The following is a 20713-nucleotide window of genomic DNA, read 5'->3' as shown; positions in this document are numbered from 1 at the left end:
TCCTTAGTAAGAGACTTAAGTGTAACATGCAAATGATATAATTATGTAGACATTTCATTTATTGCATCATTACACTCAGTTTTAGATAAATGTGAAAGGTTAGTGGTGATTACCTGATTACTTGAAGAACTTGTCTCTGTTTCACAGACTTGGCCATTAGGGCTAGATTGACATAGCTGACATCCTCATCCTCATCCAGACCATATGCTGCCCAGTCATTTTCTTGTGTAATGAAAGCCTTTTCCTTTTGTTTGAGCATCTCAAAATATTTCTGTTTATAATCCACAGGCTCAAACTTCTTCTTGCTGGAATCTGACTTTCTACACTCACTAGCAAAGTACCCTGCCAAGCCACATTTGAAACATTTGAATTTTTATTTATCCACCATGTTTCTATTTGGCTTAGCTGCTCCAAAGTTCTTCTTGAACTTGATCTTGAAAAATCTTCTGGAAAGAAATACTAGATGTTCATCAATATCCTCCATGTCATCTTGGCTCAAAGAATCTTCATTCTCTGCTACCAGCCCCTTGCCTTGTTTTCACAGACCTTTGAAGTAGACTCAACAGCTTCTATCTTCACTTATTTCTCTTTCTCTAACTCAGCAACCAGTGCAATGGACCCTCCTTTCTTTCTCCCTTTCTCCATTCTTTCATCTTGCTCTATTTCAAGCTCATAAGTCTTTAGAATGCCATACAGTCTCTCTAGTGTAAACTCCTTGTATTCTTGTGAGTTTCTCAAGGAGACTGTCATTGGTTTCCATTCTTTTGGTAGGGATCTCAGAAATTTGAGGTTAGAATCTTTGGTTTGGTAGACTCTTCCATGCAGCTTTAGAGCATTTAGTAGCTTTTGAAATCTACTAAAGATATTAGTGACAGATTCACCTTCTTCAAAGTGGAAATGCTCATATTGCAGAATTAGTAGATGCATCTTGTTTTCTCTAACTTGTTCAGTGCCATCACAGATGATCTGTATTGTATCCCAAACTTCCTTGGCAGTTTTGCAATTGATGATGTTGTCAAACATGTCACCATCAACTCCATTAAACAGAATATTCATGGCCTTCTTATCCTTCCTGACTTGTTCAATATCAGGATCTGACCATTCATGCCTTGGCTTGGGAACTGATGGCTTATTTCCAGTTATAGCTTTCATTGGTACATGAGGGCCTCTCTCTATGCAATCTACATAGGCATCATCTTGAGAAAGTAAATGAAGATGCATCTTTACCTTCCAGTGATGGTAATTGTCTTTATCCAGAAAAGGAATCTTGACTCCAACATCCTTCTTGTTCAACTTGCTGTTTGTTGTGATCTTTAAACTCTTTGTTCTTTAAGAGCTTGCTCTGATACCAATTATTAGTCCCTAACAATGCAACAAGAATTACAGAAGGGGGGTTGAATGGAATTCTTAAACCTTTTTCAGAAATATAAAATGTTCTAACTTAAGATATATATGACAATGTTTTGATTTGCAAAGTGCGGAATAACAAGTTAAATATGAATCAAAACACAAATTAATAAAAACACAAGTCTTTAAAACTTTCTGGTAGATTAGAAAGTATCCATCAGAGATATATAAATATATCAAGAGAACTCTGTGAAGCTTGAATAGCTCACAGCTGCTTACAAAAATAAGAACAACTAAACTTACAGAGAAATGCTAAGAATACAGCTTACAAATATTTCTCTGAGAATTTACTTGCTTAGTCTCTTGTTGTTCTAATTGCTACTCTTGGTTTATATATCACCAAGATTACACAGTAATAAAACAAGATAATAAAACAAAACCTATCAAGTCTATTACTATGCTACTTCATTACTCTATTCCAGCATCTTTGAATATCTTCATAATAGCATGGAAATGGCAATGCTTCTTTGTTCTCAAAAACCCAGTTGAATAGGCTTCCATATTCCTTTTACATACACTCGACGCATGTGACTGTGTTGTCACTGTCAACAGATGTTTGAAATGATTATTCGTCGGGTACATGATCATCCATCAGGTTGCCTTATTGATCATCCGTCGAGTAGCATTGTTGTTTATCCGTTGGGTAGCTATTTGGCACTTGACTTCATTTTATTTATGCAGAATTACAAGACATCATTTATGTATAATTAATCAACCTATTCTGCATATCTAATCACAGTCAACATGACTTATAGCTACTATAGAATCTAAACAAAGGTGTTTGCAGAAATGTGTTTCATGACTTATTATTACATAAGCTACTCACTCGATGGATAACAAATCATCATCCATCAGGACTATATTGGGTCATCCATCAGGACTATATTCCTTATCCGTCGAGTGGTACATTTTTCACTAAGTTAAATCTACTAAGGTGTTTTGTTAACAAAATCATCAAGTCCACAACATATCCACAACACAAGAAATGAAGATGGAAAAGGGAGCTGCAGTTCTAAAAGTTTTTCTCAACAATCCTCAGTTATCTTTCAGTCCTGATCATGAAAATGCCAGCTTAAGCTTTATGTTAATTGGTGATCTTGAAATAACTAAAAGTTCGATTTCTAAACTAAGATCAGCCATTTATCAGCTTGGGGAAGATACTGAAGTAAAGAGAGAGTTGAAGAAAAATCTTATCAAAGTCCTTCAAGACAAGGAGGAAGAAAGGTTGAACAATTGTTAGTTATCTTACGATACTGAAGTAAGCTTTATTCCTTGTACATTTTGTAATTGGTTTTGGCATCATTGAGAATGGAATTTGTGCTTCATTACATTAAGCATAATGTGGCGCCCTCCAAACCCGGGTCAGAAGTTTGGGGTCCACACACACCTTAATTATAACCTGCTTATAACAATAATAAAGATAATAATAATATATGCAGTGACCCTACTTACCAACCACCACGGACCGCAACAGGTTAAAGTATGCACACAAGCCAAACACACTAATATATTACAAACCGTTCAAATCCCAACTATTTCAAACTCAAACTGAGTATTAAACATTATTACAAACTTTTACAAACTTAAATTATCCCAAAAGAAGCCTACTAGCTCAGCTTTCTCAACCTGAACCCCTAGCTCTCGCGCTGGACTGGGGATCCTCGCTACCAACTGGTTCCTTTTTAACTGGAAAGAATATAAATAACATCGCACAAATGAGCTAACTAGCTCAGCAAGTCACAATGACAAAACTGAGAATAATGATCATCAGGTGAATATGATTATGATATCAAGTGAACATTGGATTATGATTTAGAATTGGATATTATACTTTTAATATAAAAACCAAGGTTAGGCTGCTGATCAGTCACGCACTAACCCCGAGCAAGGCACACAGCATTGCTCTAACTACTGGATCCAAGGCACACATTGGCCTAACTTGACAATTATTTGGTCTGACCACGAATCTGGTCCACAATTTTATAAAAACAATCCAATTCTAACATAATAACAGAATATGCAATAATAAACAATAACCGAAATCATTAACAACAATAAATGTTTAACAATGAAAGGGTTTCAATCCTTGTAAGGATCAATAAGGCAATTTAAAAGCTTGGATGCTGGGTAATGAAAGAATTGGATAACAAAGGAATCAACATTTCAGGGTTTCAAAGATTTGGGCTTTCAAAGCATAGGATACAATGATTGAATGTACAAGTAATTCAGTTCAGTGTTTGGGATTTTGTTTGCATGTATTTGTGGAGTAGTATCGTATACTTGAGGTTCGTGTTTGGGTATACAACAATCAATGGTCTAGAAAGAATAAGGTTCATGGCTCAAGAACAATAACTGGAATCAGAGTTTAGGTTTCAGTGCTTTAAAGCACTTGCAATATCAACAAGACTATCACGTATTACAATATTTCGAGAAAGTTTGGAATACTTGCCTGATATTAGCTTACTACACTGCACTCGCTTCCAATCACAAGCGTCTTACTCCTCAACTATCTGTTTCCCTTTCCTACGTCTTGCCTCTTCTGCTCACATATCATAAGCATCTATAAATAATTTACTCATGGAATTCTATTCAACACATACTTCTATCTACCCTTCGTTTTACCCAAATCCGATTAACGGATTGAAAGTTATGCAATAATCAAGTATACACAGAATATATAGACCGATAGTCAATTAACAAGTCACATATAGCATATAATACATCACGTAATCAATGATATATCATTTATAAAGAAGTCTCGGGTCATAAATAGGCTTTCTGGTATTTAAAATGATTTTTAAAACATTTTTCGGAATTAAAACGGGTCGTTGGATCAATTTCGGGTTAATAAACAGGGTTCGGTTGGCCAATTCTGGCTCCGAAATAAATTTAGTATAATTATCGAGCCTTGGAAATAATTTAGAATAATATTTTAAAGCTCGAAACTATTTTTCAGAATTTTTAAATAATTTTTAAATAATTGAATCTAATTAAATAATTAATAAAAATCAATTAATAATTAATTAAATCAATTAATCAATTAATTTTCGAATTAATTGACCAAATAATCAATTAGAAATTAACTGAAATTAATTAACTAATTAATTTAGATTTATTTGTGAATTAAAAATAATTTTCAGAATTAAAATAATAATTTTTAGAATTTTCAGAAATTAAAAACGAATTTTTATAATAAAAATAAATAGGAAATATGATTTTTAATCATTTTTAAAACAGAAATTCAATTTTTGCAAAGTCTGGAAACTACATGGACCAAACTGCATCGTTTTCAAAACTACAGGGACCAAACTGCAATTTTGCAGTCCAGTCGCCGGAAAAAGTTAGGGATGGCCGGAGAACACGTTCCCGGCGTCCTCACCCCACCAACACCTCCAGATCACATCTACAGGTTACCAGGAACACAACCATGCAATCAAAACAACCTAACAATCCCTGAGTTGGCCGGAATTTGGCCGTGAAATTTTCCAGTTTCCGGCGAACATCGGAAAACTTCAAAACACAACTCCCTTCTCTACAGACCTCGTTGGTTCATGAAACTTATACGACTAGATTGCAAATTTCACAGAGAACACAACCCACTATAACACAACATCAATCTATCACAGAATAAGAAACCCCCAAATTTCAATTAAGAACATTCATACGGGTTATAAACCCTAATTTTAAAATTCGAAAATCAAACTTAAATTTGAACATGTTATTGAACTCCAAATCAGACGTATGACATATGAAAATCATCAGGAAAACAAGCTCTACAACATGCAATCATCAAATCATACAAACAATCATCCGAACAAAAATTCATATTTTTAATAAAATAAATTCGAAAATAAATAAATTTTTAGAAAAATAACCTTGATTTCTGCAGGTGTATGGATTACAGAATCTGGTAGAGCTCTTCAAGTCCTTCAGATTGGTTACTCGAGCTTTCCAAACCGAATTCAATAACACCTCCAAATGCTTGTTTGATTCTTAAAACAGTTTTAGGAAATTAGGGTTTTTCTCTGAAAATTATATAATTATCTGTCTGCAATTGATTTTGATACGAAATAAAATACGGTAAAAGGCTATTTATAATTACGGAAAATTAGTATCCCGTTGGATCATTCCGGATATAAAACGGTACGTTTATTTGTAAAAACTGATCCAAACGGTATCGGTTTTCGGGATAATTATCCAAATCAGTACAATTTGTACTGCGGTCTTGGTCTCAGCGCCTGGTTACACGTATTACGAAGTGATAATTGTGATAGTTTAATAAAAAGCTCCTGTTTATCAAAAATACGGGTTTTATTGATTTACCGAAACGAATATTGTATCGAAAATGTTGCGCCGGGTCCCGCACAGGACAAACCGTACGCCGGATCGAAAAAGTCGAAACATGGAAAATGCTCGGAATATTGCAATTAGGTTAGAAAGGAGTTCTCGAAAGAGTTTCGGGTTCCAAAAACGTAACAACGGTTGACGTCGGTTGGTTCCCGTTTTTATAAAATAAATTTTAATTACCCGGAAAAAGATTTTAGAAATTTCAGATGATTCTTATAAATCCATAAACCAACATAAAAATAATTCGGAAGATATGACAATTATCTATATTTTATTTTGGACATATAAAAATTAAAATACTCAATTAATATTATTTTTGAATAACCAAGTACAGATAATACTTTAACAATTAACTCACAGAATAGATACTGAACACACATAATAATTATATAATAGCAATAATAATTACACGATATATCCCGGATATTACACATAAATTGGGGGAGATTATTACGTGCTAATTCTCAATGATCAGGAGGAGCTCAGGATCTGACTATGTTTAGATGTCATCAGTATTTGATGTGTCGTCATGATTTGATGCATCATCAGTATCTGCAGAACATTAGTATCTGAAGGCAGTCTGTTGTGAACATTTATTCTGTTCCTTATTTTGAGGGATGGATATCTGTTACGTTCTGAGTGACAGGACTTTGTATATTCAGTTAAAGATATATATAGTTTTCTGTTAGTAATTGATAATGTATATTTTAGACTTATTTATACCATCTGTGTATTATATAAACACAGTTTAGGTCATCACATAGTGATTAACTTGAGCATTGTACGACCTAGAAGCTCTCAAGAACATCAATATTTCTTGAGAGAGTTTGTAACAGTTTTTATCAGAAATATAAAGAACTGTTATATTTTTATACTTGTTCAAAACATTTATATAATTGTATCCAATCCCCTTTAAACAATTGTATTACTACTGGGAAACAAGGGAGTTCGCAGTTTTCTTGGTCATGCAGGCTTTTATAGGCGGTTCATCAAGGACTTCTAAAAAATTTATAAACCTTTGTGCAATCTTCTGGAGAAGGATGTCCCGTTCAAGTTCGATACGAGTGCCTAGCTGTTTTTGAGTTCTTAAAGAAGAGTTTAATCACGACACCTGTCATAATTGTACCTGATTGGAATGAACCTTTTGAGATGATGTATGATGCAAGTGACTGTGTAGTTGGAGCAGTTCTTGGGCAGAGAATGAACAACATATTTTATGGGTTATACTATGCTAGTAAGACCATAAATGGTGATCAACTGAATTACACTACTACTGTGAAAGAACTTCTGGCTATTGTCTATAGTTTTGAGAAGTTTCGATCTTATCTGCTTGGAACGAAGGTGACAGTTTTCACTAATCACGCTATAATTCGATATCTCATCTCGAAGAAGGACTGGAAGCCTCGACTGATTAGATGGGTTCTTTTGCTTCAGGAATTTGAGTTGGAGATCAAGGACATAAAAGGTACTGAGAATCAAGTCACTGATCATCTCTCTCGTTTGGAAGGTCCGAGTGCAACTTCACTGGATAAGATATTGATAAATGAGTCTTTTTCTGATGAGCAGCTGTTTGGAGTGCAAGAGGAAGAACCGTGGTTTGCAGACATTATGAACTACCTTGTGAGTAATATCATGCCTCCGGACTTGTCGTATGCTCAAAGAAAAAAGTTTCTTCATGAGGCGAAGTGGTACATGTGAGATGAACCATATCTGTTTAGGCAAGGAGCTGACCAAATCATCAGGAGATGTATTCCGTACAGCGAAATGAGGGGGATCTTGCGAGATTGTCATTCAACTATTTATGGAGGCCACTATGGTGCAGAGAAGACAGCAGGTCGTGTCCTTCAAGTGGGATTCTTCTGGCCTAAACTGTTTAAGGATGCGCATCAATTTGTTTTGAAGTATGATCGATTTTAGCATGTGGGTAATATGTCCAAGAGGGATGAGATGCCTCTTAATGTGCTTCTCGAGTTTGAAGTCTTTGATGTTTGGGAAATCTACTTGATGGGGCCATTTGTCTCATCTTGCAATAATCTGTATATCTTGTTGGCGGTCGATAAAGGTTTTGCCGACAAATGATGCGAAGGTAGTGCTTAATTTTCTTCATAAGCATATATTCACGAGATTTGGGACCCCAAGAGTCATAATCAGTGATGAGGTGTCATATTTTTGCAATCGTAAATTCACTGCCATGATGCAAAGGTATAATGTGAATTATCGCATTGCAACAGCCTACCATCCTTAGATTAATGGTCAAGCAGAGGTGTCTAATAGGGAGATTAAGCGTATCTTAGAAAAAGTTGTGCGTCCATCAAGGAATGATTGGTCTTTGAAGCTTGATAAAGCTATTTGGGCGTATAGAACAGCATACAAGACTTCATTGGGAATGTCGCCATTTTCGTTGGTATGGTAAGGGGTGTCATTTTCCTGTGGAGCTCGAGCATAAAGAATATTGGGCTTTAAAGAAGTTGAACCTTAATTTCGATGCAGCTGGGAAGAAGAGAATGTTTCAATTGAATGAACTCAATGAATTTCGACTTCAAGCTTAACAAAATATACAAGGAGAAGGTCAAGAGATGGCACGATAGGGGTCTAGTGCTCAAGTCATTTGTTCCAGGATAATAAGTTCTTTTGTTTAACTCTCGTCTCCGTCTTTTCCCTGGAAAATTGAAGTCGAGATAGTCAGGGCCTTTCATAATCAAAACCGTGTTTCCGCATAGAGCTGTGGAGATCTTTGAGAATGATCCAGGCCAAGCATTTAAGGTAAATGGTCAGAGGTTGAAGCACTACTTTGGGGATACGGCAAACCGTGAGGTGATTAGTGCTGTTTTATTGTCTACTAGATCTCGAGATTATGCGTCAAGCTAACGACGTAAACCAAGCGCTTCTTGGGAAGCAACCCAAGTATGTTGTACATTAGTAGATAGAGGAAGCAGGAAGAAAAAAGAAAAACACAAAAAAAATTAGAAAAACAAAAAAATCGAGGACCAACTTCAGTAACACGGCGCGCCCGCGCTGAAATTCCAAAAACTGGGTGCGCCCACGCTGATCTAGCGCACGGCTGCGCTGAAATGGCAGTAACTGAGCGCGCCCGCGCTAATCTAGCGCGCACCCATGCCAAGTCCCTTATTCAGGAAAAAAAATCTAAGTCGGTTTTTGAAGAAAAAATTGGGGTTTTTAATACAAAATCAATTCCCACCCGATTTTTACTCTTCCATATCCCAAATTTCCCTTTCGAAATCAAACCCATTATTTCCATTATTCCTATTATTCCCATAATCAATTCCCACTCCTTTTCCATAACTAATTCTCTCCCAATCTCCTATATATACATACACTTATACACAAACTTCTCCATCACTTTTTAAAACTCTCAAACACACAATCTCTCTTATAAATTATATTCTCTCAAACTCTCTCAATTTCAATGGCACCAGAAAGATAGCGAACTCAAGTAAGCAGCAGCACCACCGATTCTTCGAGTGCAGGTGGTGTGAGGCCTAGAGTTTTAACTCCCAAGACTGAGGCGGAATTTGTGAGGCTGCTTTCGAAGCCTATAGCTAAAGAGCGTGGTTTCTGCCATCGGGGAAAGATGGTAAGTTGTTGGAGATGATCTTGGAGATGGGTTGGGTGGTTTTTTGCGAGACACCCGCTGCTGTGCCCATGAGTGTGGTGCGTGAGTCTTATGCTAATGCTAAGGCGGATAAGAACGGGTTCACTGTGGTAAGGGGAATGACGGTGGACTATAGTGCGAAGGCGATTCGAAGGGTGATTGTATAACACCCTCCAAATCCGGGGTATAGATTTAGGGCATTGTTAATACTAACTACTTACTAAACCTATACAAGCATAATATAAATAAATAATTACCCCGAAGTACTACTACTCAGGATCTTTTCAAGGTTAAGGATTGAAAACAATGACAAACCAACTTTATTACAACCCATTCTAAACAAACTGTCTCAAGAACTCTCTTTATTACAAAATATTATTATATCCATATTTTTTAACTAAACATCTTTTATTCAAACTACAACTATTACTTATCCTGCTACACCATCTGACAACTCAAAGCTCTCTTCTGGGATAGGGACAAACACCCTTGGTATTAGAGGGTCCCGCTGCTTGACTCGTTTCTTGACTTGTAATGGGTTTCATTCTCAACCTTAACTGAAAAACAAGGGGAACAACAATAAAAAAGGGGTGAGCCAAAATTGCTCAGCAAGCCTGCAACAATATATATAGTGTAAAGAGAGAAGGATAAATAAACCGGTAATCTGCTGGTTTGAACAACCATCTTTTTCTGTAAGAAATAAAAAATTGCCATTACTGGAGAGTGCCAAATGAATGAGATTGGAAATAAGAACCAACATATGCACTATAACCTGCTGATCAGCTAGGATACAGTGCGGATCTATACCCAACTGCATAGACCCAACCAACATATGGGTTACCCAGGCAACTATGGCCTAATAATCAAGGGTTCGGTAAATACCCGACCCGTATCGTAACCATCTAGTCCATAGCTTAGAATCCGGAACAATCGGTATGCTTTCGATGTATCCCAACATCAGGATATATCAGAGTATATGTAAGTAAGGGTATAAGTATTGGAATATGAATAAAGAATTCAATGAATTAGGAAAATCAAGAATTGAAATGAAATAGAAATAAATAATCGATAATTGTATATCAGTATATGTGAACAAGAGTTATCAAGGTTATATTGATATGGAAAGTTGGATGTAATTCACTATTCAAAACTTAGAATAGGGGAAAAACTTGCCTGATGCGCACTTCACCTCGTATGATTCACCTCCTTCTATCTCTTGCTTGATTCTCCTTGTTGGTATTTAATCTATCACGGAAAAAAATTCGTTTAGATGACTTACTTCATACGCAATCTCAGATTGATACCACAAATTCCTAATCGTCTACCCATACGATTCTATCTGACTCGCATATAATTATATAACAAATAAGGTTCACATAATCATGTAAAGCACATAGCACATAAGGCACATAATTAATTTTAGACTTATAATTATTTTTAGAATCGATACTAGACTTATATTCGCATTAACAAACACTATTTGGCTCGATTGCTAATTTTTTGGGATTTATTAGACTCGATTCTATCACTAATAGGGTCTATAAACAATTAATTATCATAAGCCGACTCGCTTCCAAAAAAAATTATGATTTACAATTATTTTTAATGGAATCAGGTCATTTTTCTGAGTCTAAGGATCTTCGTTTCGCTTAAATCGGATTAACGGTTTAATTACTACGCAATAAACAAGATTTAATTAATTATAAATCAATTATAATTAAATAATCATAATAAATTAAACCTTAATTATATTTTTAAATAATTATTTAAGAATTATTGTATTTTAAAATAATTATTCCCCAAATTTTAGGATTAATTACAATTTATTACGAATTATATAATTAAATCGATTACTGATAATTAATTACTCGATACGAATAATCATTATGAAATCTGATCACATAAATAAATGAATCAACGCTCGAACACCCATTCTAAATTATCGCAACACAACTCGAATAATTACGAGTTACTCGCATTATTCGATTAATTATCGAATCATTGATCGAATTATTCGATCCTATTATTTAATCTTATTCATTACATAATTAATAATTATTAAATAATAGATAATTAAATAATTAATTAATTAATTAATTAATTAATTTTGAAGTTCTAAATTAATAAAATTATTTAGAAATTATTATTAACATTTTTTAGATTTTAAATCTGATTTTTATTTTATTTTCTAATTAAATAACTAATTTTTGGAATTTTCTAAAATAAAAATAAATTAGAAATTACTAAAAACAGGTTAGAGAATCACTTTAACTAAAATCTGAATCAAAACCAGGTTACAATTAGAATCAAACGGGTCGGGTCCGGGTTGGCAAGAACAACCCGCCGGTGTTCTTCACAACCCAGAACCCGGCGAGGTTCCGGCCACCGGAGCCCAACTCCGGCGAGACTAATTCTTGGGCAAAATAACGTAGTTTCGATATGTTTTTGCTGCCAAACAGTTATCACCATCCCAACTACTCCTCCCGGGCGTCTTCCTCCTCCACCAACACCTGTGTCGTCTTCTCCGGTAAAAACAGAGCAGAAACCGGCGAGAATCCAGCGAACCAACTACAGCTCATTCGGGCATCGTTCGAATCGATGCAACCCTCCATCTCATTCAAAATTTCATCAGCAATTCAACCATACCAATATCTAATCCTAATAACTCCTACAACTCATTTTCCGATCAAATCAAACAAAACTCCGGCCAAAATCCAAACTTACTATTTTGTAAATGAAAAATTACAATCTATAGCTTAAAATAAAGCTTAAATCATCCACAATCAAACCCCTAACAACAAACTAACCTCAGATTCTTTGAAATACAAAAAAGATTAAAGCATATAAACACATAAACCCTAGCAATCGAACTAACACTTCAAGCTATCATTTGATGTTATAACTAGTGCAAATCGATTATAAACAACTATATGAAGCTACTCAAATGATCAATTTCATCACATAACTCCATAATCAAAAAGTCCTAAAAATAAGTGTAGAACCCTAAATTACGAATTGAAAATCTAAGCACTGAAACATAAAATCGATTACAGGAATATATAGAAGAGATCAAGAGGATCAGTTTGGTTACTCACATGAAAGATTTGAGCAACAGAATCACTATAAAATCTGCAGATTAATTCCTGCCCTGTTCTTCACCAACAAACTCAATTTCTTGAAAATTCTGATTTTTAATAATTAATTAACTTAAAATTAATAATAATTCAGCTATTTATACTAGTAAAAATAATACCCCTAAATAAAATTAAGGGTCTAAATACACATCTAATAAAATTATTTGGCCCCAATTTTTATAATTTTTGGGTATTAATTATGAATTTTTTAAAATCTAATAAATACAATATATATGCCAAAAATTCCCAAAAATTGTGAACAATACAAAAATTCAATGAAAAATGATGTTTGATAATTTTATGATCATATAAAAATAAAAATGTGATTTTTGTGGGGTTTTTGACACCCGAAGGGGTCCGAAAAAGTCAATTTTCGCGAAAGAGGTAAATTTGTAAAATGTCTAGATGTTCAGAATATCGATGTGGTATATGCCATACTTGGCAAAATAGGGTCAATGATTTTATTTGAAATATGGGCTTTTAAAACACTATTTGAGCTGTACGGATTTTAATATAAAACCTATAACTTATAATAAAACACTCAATAAATACTCGAAACACATTCTGATCAAAATAGTCAACACATAGCACAAAGCAATTAGGGTTTTATGACTCAACACACTTAATCACATAATAATATATAAAATTTATCTTTATTAAGATATAATACAAGAGAAATTTCTCGGTCGTTACAGATTGAGCAACCAGTGAAGAAGGAGGAGCAGGAGAACTGGAACGAGAAGACTCCGGAGGAGTTTAACTTGGATTTGATTATTGCTACCCTGTGCATGCCTGAGACGCATTGGAAGTTCAATAAGGGCATGAACGAGTATACCACGTTTCCTACTTCGTCCATGAACAGGCTTGCACGTGCATGGAATTCTTTAATTTGCGCTAATAGCATGCCATCATCTCATGTGCATGAGATTACTGTGGACCGTGCTCATTTGTTGTGGGGTATTCTGGAGGGTGATTATGTGGATCTTGGAATGGTGATCCATCAGGGTATTCTGAGGTTCTTGCGAGGGAGTACTACGGGTTCGATACCCCATGCGTCCATTATTGCGAAGTTGTACGTGGCGGTTGGTGTTCGTTTGCCCGCACATGAGCAGCTGCAGCTCCCTAGTGCTCCGATTGATAGTTCGACGTTGTTGAACATGACAGAGTGGTATGGTGGGAAGCTTGATCCTAAGGGGCTTGGTTATTTTTATAACCATCTGCCAGGTGGAAGGCTAGCGGATCAGACTTATGCTGGTGGAACTTCGCAGGCTCGTCGAGCAGAATGGAAAGCTCAGTTGGGAGAGGAGGCTGGTCCTTCGGGATCGCAGTAGCAATATCAGCAGGAGAAAGCACAGGGCACTACTGGTTTGAGTACGACGCAGTATAGGCATCTAGCTAGGAGGATGGATACGATGCATGACATTCATAGCAGGTTTGCACATGACCTCACCCAGGCATTGGGGACTGCTTTTAGAGCCACAAGAGTTGACATCCAGTGGCCAGTATTCGGTGAGAACTCGGTGTATCCACCTCCAGACACTCTTGATACTCCACCCTTGAGGGTGATGATCCTGGTTCTGATTAGGTATGCTTGATTCCTTGCTATTACCTTCACTGAGGAATGTGAATATTTTAAGTTTGGGATAGTAGTTAAGGATTTATTGTAACGGCCTCAACCCCGGGTTAGGAGTTGACGTCACTAACAAAATGAAACTATAATTATAAGACAACTACTTACTTTATTTCAATATAAACAACTCTTCCACAAGACCTTTTCCAGGTTCAAGTATAACTTAGGTTACACACTTATTACAAACCATCTTATTAGAAACAACCTGCCATCTGTGACTATTATTCTATAGCAACTCACAGACCACACTTCCCAGACACAACCTATTCAGAGGAGCTCGACACAGGGAGTTGGAAACTGGCCCTTAGCAAAACAGCAACATCCCCTAAGCATCTGCAATGCGAAAATATACAAACACATTTGCAAGAGTGAGCGATCAACCGCTCAGCAGTACCACTATATGATTACTAACTAAAACAGTTTATAATAAACAATTGTAGGAACAGAAATTACAACTTGTTAGTAGAAAACACGTAAAACAAGTGTAAATAGATAAAAACTGATAAACTGTTGAAACTGGATCTTTAATAGCTAGCATGCTCTCTAAACATTTATTAATAGTGTTGTGTAAATAGCAGGGTTAAATTTAGCATGCTACTTCCATTTCCAAATCATTCATCCCATTGCAGGACCCATAAAATTAATTGTTCCTTTACGGGAACCATAAACTTGTCCCTTTCCGGGAACCTCAAAATCGCTTGCTCAGATATACATGCATTGGATGATTCCTGGTGAGATAGCTGATCAGGCTATCATATGAAACTTGTTCCGGAACTCAGAGACTAGCTAGGTCTCTGTCACGCTGGGCTGGTGGTTATAATAGGGTGCGCAACCACTTCGCCTCTTACGCTAACTTCCAGGCCGTTACGGGCCTTCTGCGCACACTCATCCAATTATCTGATCATTTTTATCCAGTTTTTCAAATCACTTACCTATCTCTTGTCAAAACAATTATTACACGTCATATTTTCCCAAAACATTTTCATTTTATTCAGAACTTAGAGATAGGTATTTTCAGAAGTTACTTTTCCCCCAAAACCAAGTTAACAACACAATTTGAATCCAGGGGATACGTAACTTAAATCGTTCTGTTCCAGTACGTAATTTAAATCAACAATTATTCATATAGTACTGAACTGTAAAAGATTTGTTCAGGGGTACTTGCCTTAATACGCTTTAACACTAAGTTCTGACTGGCTTTGCACTGACCGGGATGCTAAGGATTTCAACTGGAACCTACAGGACCCAAAATACCCTAAATTAGACATCCGAATAAGCTTGACTATCCTCGCTAACAATCTACCCATACGTTAACAAACCCGACTCGTAACATTCTCAATATAATAATACACGTATCAATTAAGGTTCACGTCTTCAAAAGTCGGTTCAGTGTTCGTTTTCGTAATATAGCTATATTTGTCCTTTTATGAAATTAGGGTTATGGGTTTCGCAAAGTATTCCATTGCAACACATAATCAGGTTTTGTACAAATTAGTTACATATAAACAATCGACGTTCCGATAGCCATTGGGTACGGCCTCGTATTCCCTTAATATAACTTTTCCGAAAATCGGGCAGCACCTCCTTTGATTATCGGCTAACCCGTCGAACGTCCCGACGTCCAATCAATCACAATCAATTCAAATCAATACAATTCCCAACTACCGATTCCCGCCAACACTGTCAATTCTCAAATTTACAAACACCAATTATTCGTTATTATCTGCATTTTATGTCTTAACTCGCATTTTATAACTTTATTCAAAATTTTGATTTTAAATCGCATTTTGTATTTTAAATTGTAGGACTCAGAAATATTCATCATAGTCCACCGTCAGCTCGCCGAAGCTCATCGCCGACGGCGATAAAATTTACGGGTACCCGATTACTTTCGGGTTCCAACATAAATTTCATCGATTATTCAAATTATTTTCCGCACGAAAAAAATATATTTTAAATCACGAATACTACTCGGGTAATTTCTGCAGAAAATAATAATTAAGAAAAAAAAAAAAAAATCAATTCGGATTAACCAAGACACAGCAGGGCAACGTAAGGCAACACAGATACACGCAACCGGAACACGGGCGCGTGCATCACACGCACGCCAGCCACTATGCCGGAAAACATACGGCGGTGGCCGGGAAGAATAGGACGACGACAACAAATACAGAACAAGCAACAACAGGGCAACATCACACGGGAAAATTAACGACCAAACGCCACCGTCCTCATCGGAAAAACGGTGAGGGGCGGTGATTGCAAAGAGAAGAAACAAAGTACAGACCAAACCCGACGGACATACACATATAAACATGTGTACAAACACAGATACGTATGTATACCGTAGACCGAAGCCGCCAACAACAGGGCAACTCACCGGAAAAAGGCGATGGTGGGGAAAACTGCTGAAAGAGGAGGAGAGGAGAAAAAAAAAAAAAAAATCGAGAGATGCAGAGATGAGAGAGACAATGGATTAAGAAGGGAAAGGAACGGGTTAAAATCCGATTGAGGCTGCCCCCCTTTTTTTTTTTTTTATTAACCGAATAAACCCCGCAACAACACGAAGCACGTATATTTAAACGGCAATTTACGAGTAAAATAATTTTAATATTTTACCGAAATAATTTTAAAATTCTCGTAACAATCCAAACTTAATAAAATATGAGTTTCGTAATTTTTTTGAAGAATTCTAGAATTAAATACTGATTTTACAATTTAATGAAATCAGAAAATCATTTAACGATAAATAATCAATAAAATATTGATTTCTAAATTTTATAAATTCCTAAAAATAATTAACAAAATTATGAAGCCATAATAATGATTTTAGAAATAATCCCCATATTTATGAAAATAAACCTTAAATAAAATCACTTTTAAATACAAAAACAAAACAACACAGCTCGATAACTAGTTACGCAAACGATACTCGAATACCAATATTCACACCTAATTAATAAAATATTAACAAAAATAATATCCAACTAATAGAACCCATACACCTAATTTATTTAATTAATTATTTAATAATCACACATTTAAATATTATAAAAATGTACGAGTCGTTATATTCTTTCCCCCTTAAAAAGATTATGTCCTCAGAATCTGATCTAATTAAACAAATGAGGATGATTGTCAAGCATATCTGACTCTAATTCCCAAGTGGATTCTTCCACTCGAGGATTCCGCCACAGAACTTTAACTATGGGAATAGACTTATTTCTAAGAACTCGCTCTTTACGATCTAGGATCTGGATCGGCCGTTCCTCGTAGGATAAATCTGGTTGAAGATCGATTGGTTCATATTCAATAACTTGATTTGAATCAGGGATATAACGCTTCAGCATGGACACATGGAATACATTGTGGATATGTTGTAATTGCGGTGGCAATGCCAATTCATAGGCAACCTTACCAACTTTCCTTAGTATTTCAAAAGGTCCGATAAATCTAGGACTTAACTTGCCTTTCTGTCCAAATCTAACCAATCCTTTCCAGGGCGACACTTTTAGCAATACCAACGATCCTATTTCCATCTCCACGTCTTTTCGATGAAGGTCTGCGTTCTTTTTCTGTCTATCTTGAGCTGCTTCTAACCTTTTTCGAATCAATATAATTGCATCCTTAGTCTGTTGAACCAATTCAGGGCCTAATAATTTCTTTTCTCCTACTTCATCCCAATAAAGAGGGGACCTACATTTACGTCCATACAGGGCTTCGTAGGGCGGCATTCTTATACTGGTATGATAACTGTTATTATAAGAAAACTCAATCAGTGGCAAGTGTTCGTCCCAATTTCCTTTAAAATCCAAAGCACAAACCCTTAACATGTCTTCTATCGTCTGAATGGTTCTTTCACTTTGGCCATCTGTCTGGGGATGGTAGGCGGTACTCATTTTCAATTTAGTCCCTAAACACTCCTGAAATTTCGTCCAAAATCTGGAATTAAATCTTGGATCTCGATCAGATACGATTGAAACAGGAACTCCATGCTTGGTAACAATTTCATCCAAATATAATTTAACTAGCCTGTCCAAAGGATACTTTTCATTGATCGGAAGAAAATGTGCAGACTTGGTCAATCTATCAATAATTACCCAAATTGCATCATGGTTCAATTTCGTCTTTGGTAGTCCTACTACAAAATCCATCGCGAGTTTTTCCCATTTCCACTGTGGAACATCCAACGGTTGTAACAATCCACTTGGTCTTTGATGTTCCGCCTTCACTGTTTGGCATACATGGCATTTGTTAACCCAACTTGCAATTTCCTTTTTCATTCCTGGCCACCAAAAGTGCATCTTCAAATCTTGATACATTTTAGTGCTTCCCGGGTGAATGGAAAACTTGGAATTATGAGCTTCCCGCAATATCGCATTCCTTAGTTCAGTTGCATTGGGAATCCATATCCTCGAGGAAAACCTATACATACCCTTGCTATCCTTTTGTGTGCAGAGTTCTTCTCCAGTTAAACTATCTAACTCTCGATCCATCATTTCTTCCTGACACTTCTGGATCTTGTTCATCAATTCTGGCCGAAAAGTGATCTCATACAATTGTCCTTGATTTTCGTCTGTTACTCGAACCTCAATTTCCAGCTTCTCCAATTCTCTGGCGAGGTCCTCGGAAATTTTGATTGCATTCAATCTTTCCTTCCTGCTTAGGGCATCTGCCACTACATTGGCTTTGCCTGGGTGGTAATTAATAGAACAATCGTAATCCTTAATCAGTTCTAGCCATCTCCGTTGTCGCATGTTTAGATCCTTCTGAGTGAATATATACTTTAAACTTTTGTGATCTGTATAAATTTCACATTTTTCTCCGTATAAGTAATGTCTCCACAGCTTCAACGCGAACACGATTGCTGCTAATTCCAAATCATGCACTGGATACTTTTGCTCATGAGGCTTTAACTGTCTGGAAGCGTAGGCAATGACTTTATCATGTTGCATTAATACACAACCCAAACCTTTCAAGGAAGCGTCACTATAGATCACAAAGTTTCCTGTCTCATCTGGCAATGCTAATACTGGAGCTGTTACTAACCTCTTTTTCAATTCTTGGAAGCTTTCCTCGCACTTCTCTGTCCAATTAAACTTCTCATTCTTCCGGGTCAACTTGGTCAATGGAGTTGCAATCTTGGCAAAATCCCTTACGAATCTTCGATAATAACCTGCTAACCCAAGGAAGCTTCTGACTTCTGTTGGAGTCTTTGGTTGTTCCCACTTGGATACAGCTTCAATCTTTACGGGATCCACTTTAATGCCATCTTTTCCTACTACGTGACCTAAGAATTGAACTTCCTCCAACCAAAATTCGCACTTCGAAAACTTTGCGTACAATTGCTTCTCTCTTAGCCTTTGCAGGGAAATCTTCAAATGATTAGCATGATCTTCTCTAGTCTTCGAATAAATGAGGATGTCATCAATAAATACAATCACAAACTTATCCAAATATTCTTTATACACCCGATTCATTAAATCCATGAAGGCAGCTGGTGCATTGGTCAATCCAAACGACATTACTAAGAACTCATAATGTCCGTATCGGGTCCTGAATGCAGTCTTTGGTATGTCTTCAGGCTTAATCTTTAACTGATGGTAGCCTGATCTCAAGTCAATCTTCGAGAAACAACACGCTCCTTTAAGTTGGTCAAACAGGTCATCTATCCTTGGCAGGGGATACTTGTTTTTAATGGTTAACTTGTTTAATTCCCGATAATCAATACACAATCTCATACTTCCATCCTTCTTCTTTACGAATAACACTGGAGCACCCCACGGGGATACACTTGGCCTAATCACGCCTTTGTCCAATAATTCCTGGAGTTGCTTAGCTAGTTCTTTCATTTCCACTGGAGCCATGCGATAGGGTGCCTTTGAAACTGATTCTGCTCCGGGAACTAAGTCTATGGAAAACTCAATTTCACGATCTGGTGGCAATCCGGGCAATTCATTTGGAAAAACGTCTGGGAATTCCCTTACTATTGGAATCTTATCTAAATCAAGTACTTCCTTCTCCACGTCCACCACATGTGCTAAGTAAGCTTCACATCCTTGTCTTAACAATTTCTTCGTCTGGAGTATCGAGAGAAATTTCTTTTCTTGCCTTTGTCCTTGATAAGTCACCTTAATATTATCCTCAGTAACCATCAAAATTTTCTTCTTCTTACAATCAATGTTAGCCTTATACTGGGACAACCAATCCATTCCCAAAATCACGTCAAACTCTCCTAGCTCGAAGGGTATTAGATCAGCCGAAAAAGAGTATCCGTGGATTTCCAATTGACACTTAGGGCAAAACTGACTCACTGAAACTCTATCCTGATTGGCTACTTCTATAGTCAAAGGTTCAACCAAATCTTCTAACATTAAGTCCATCTTAACCACACAATTCTTTGATATAAAAGACTTAGATGCTCCTGAATCAAATAAAACTTTAACAGGTACGGAGTTGAGAGAGAGCGTACCTGCCACTACGTCCGAGTCCTGAGCATTGGATCTTTTTGTCATTTTGAAAGTTCTGGCTTTAGCTGTGCTGGATGCCGGTCCTTGAGATGCAGTACCTTGAGTAGCTGTC

General features: G+C 36.4%; 1 long non-coding RNA gene across 1 annotated transcript; it reads right to left on the bottom strand.

Annotated features, from left to right (window-relative positions):
- Window positions 1–14234: 14234 nt before the first annotated feature.
- Window positions 14235–16570, bottom strand: LOC141724231 (uncharacterized). The gene is made up of 3 exons (XR_012576559.1): window positions 16512–16570; window positions 15297–15367; window positions 14235–14464 (listed from the first exon to the last, which is right to left on the bottom strand). It is a non-coding gene; the product is annotated as an uncharacterized LOC141724231 (long non-coding RNA).
- Between the last annotated feature and the right edge of the window lie 4143 nt (window positions 16571–20713).

Source organism: Apium graveolens, chromosome 5 (assembly GCF_009905375.1).
Source record: "Apium graveolens cultivar Ventura chromosome 5, ASM990537v1, whole genome shotgun sequence".
Lineage (NCBI taxonomy): Eukaryota > Viridiplantae > Streptophyta > Magnoliopsida > Apiales > Apiaceae > Apium > Apium graveolens.
This window is presented reverse-complemented; position numbering and strand designations above follow the sequence as displayed.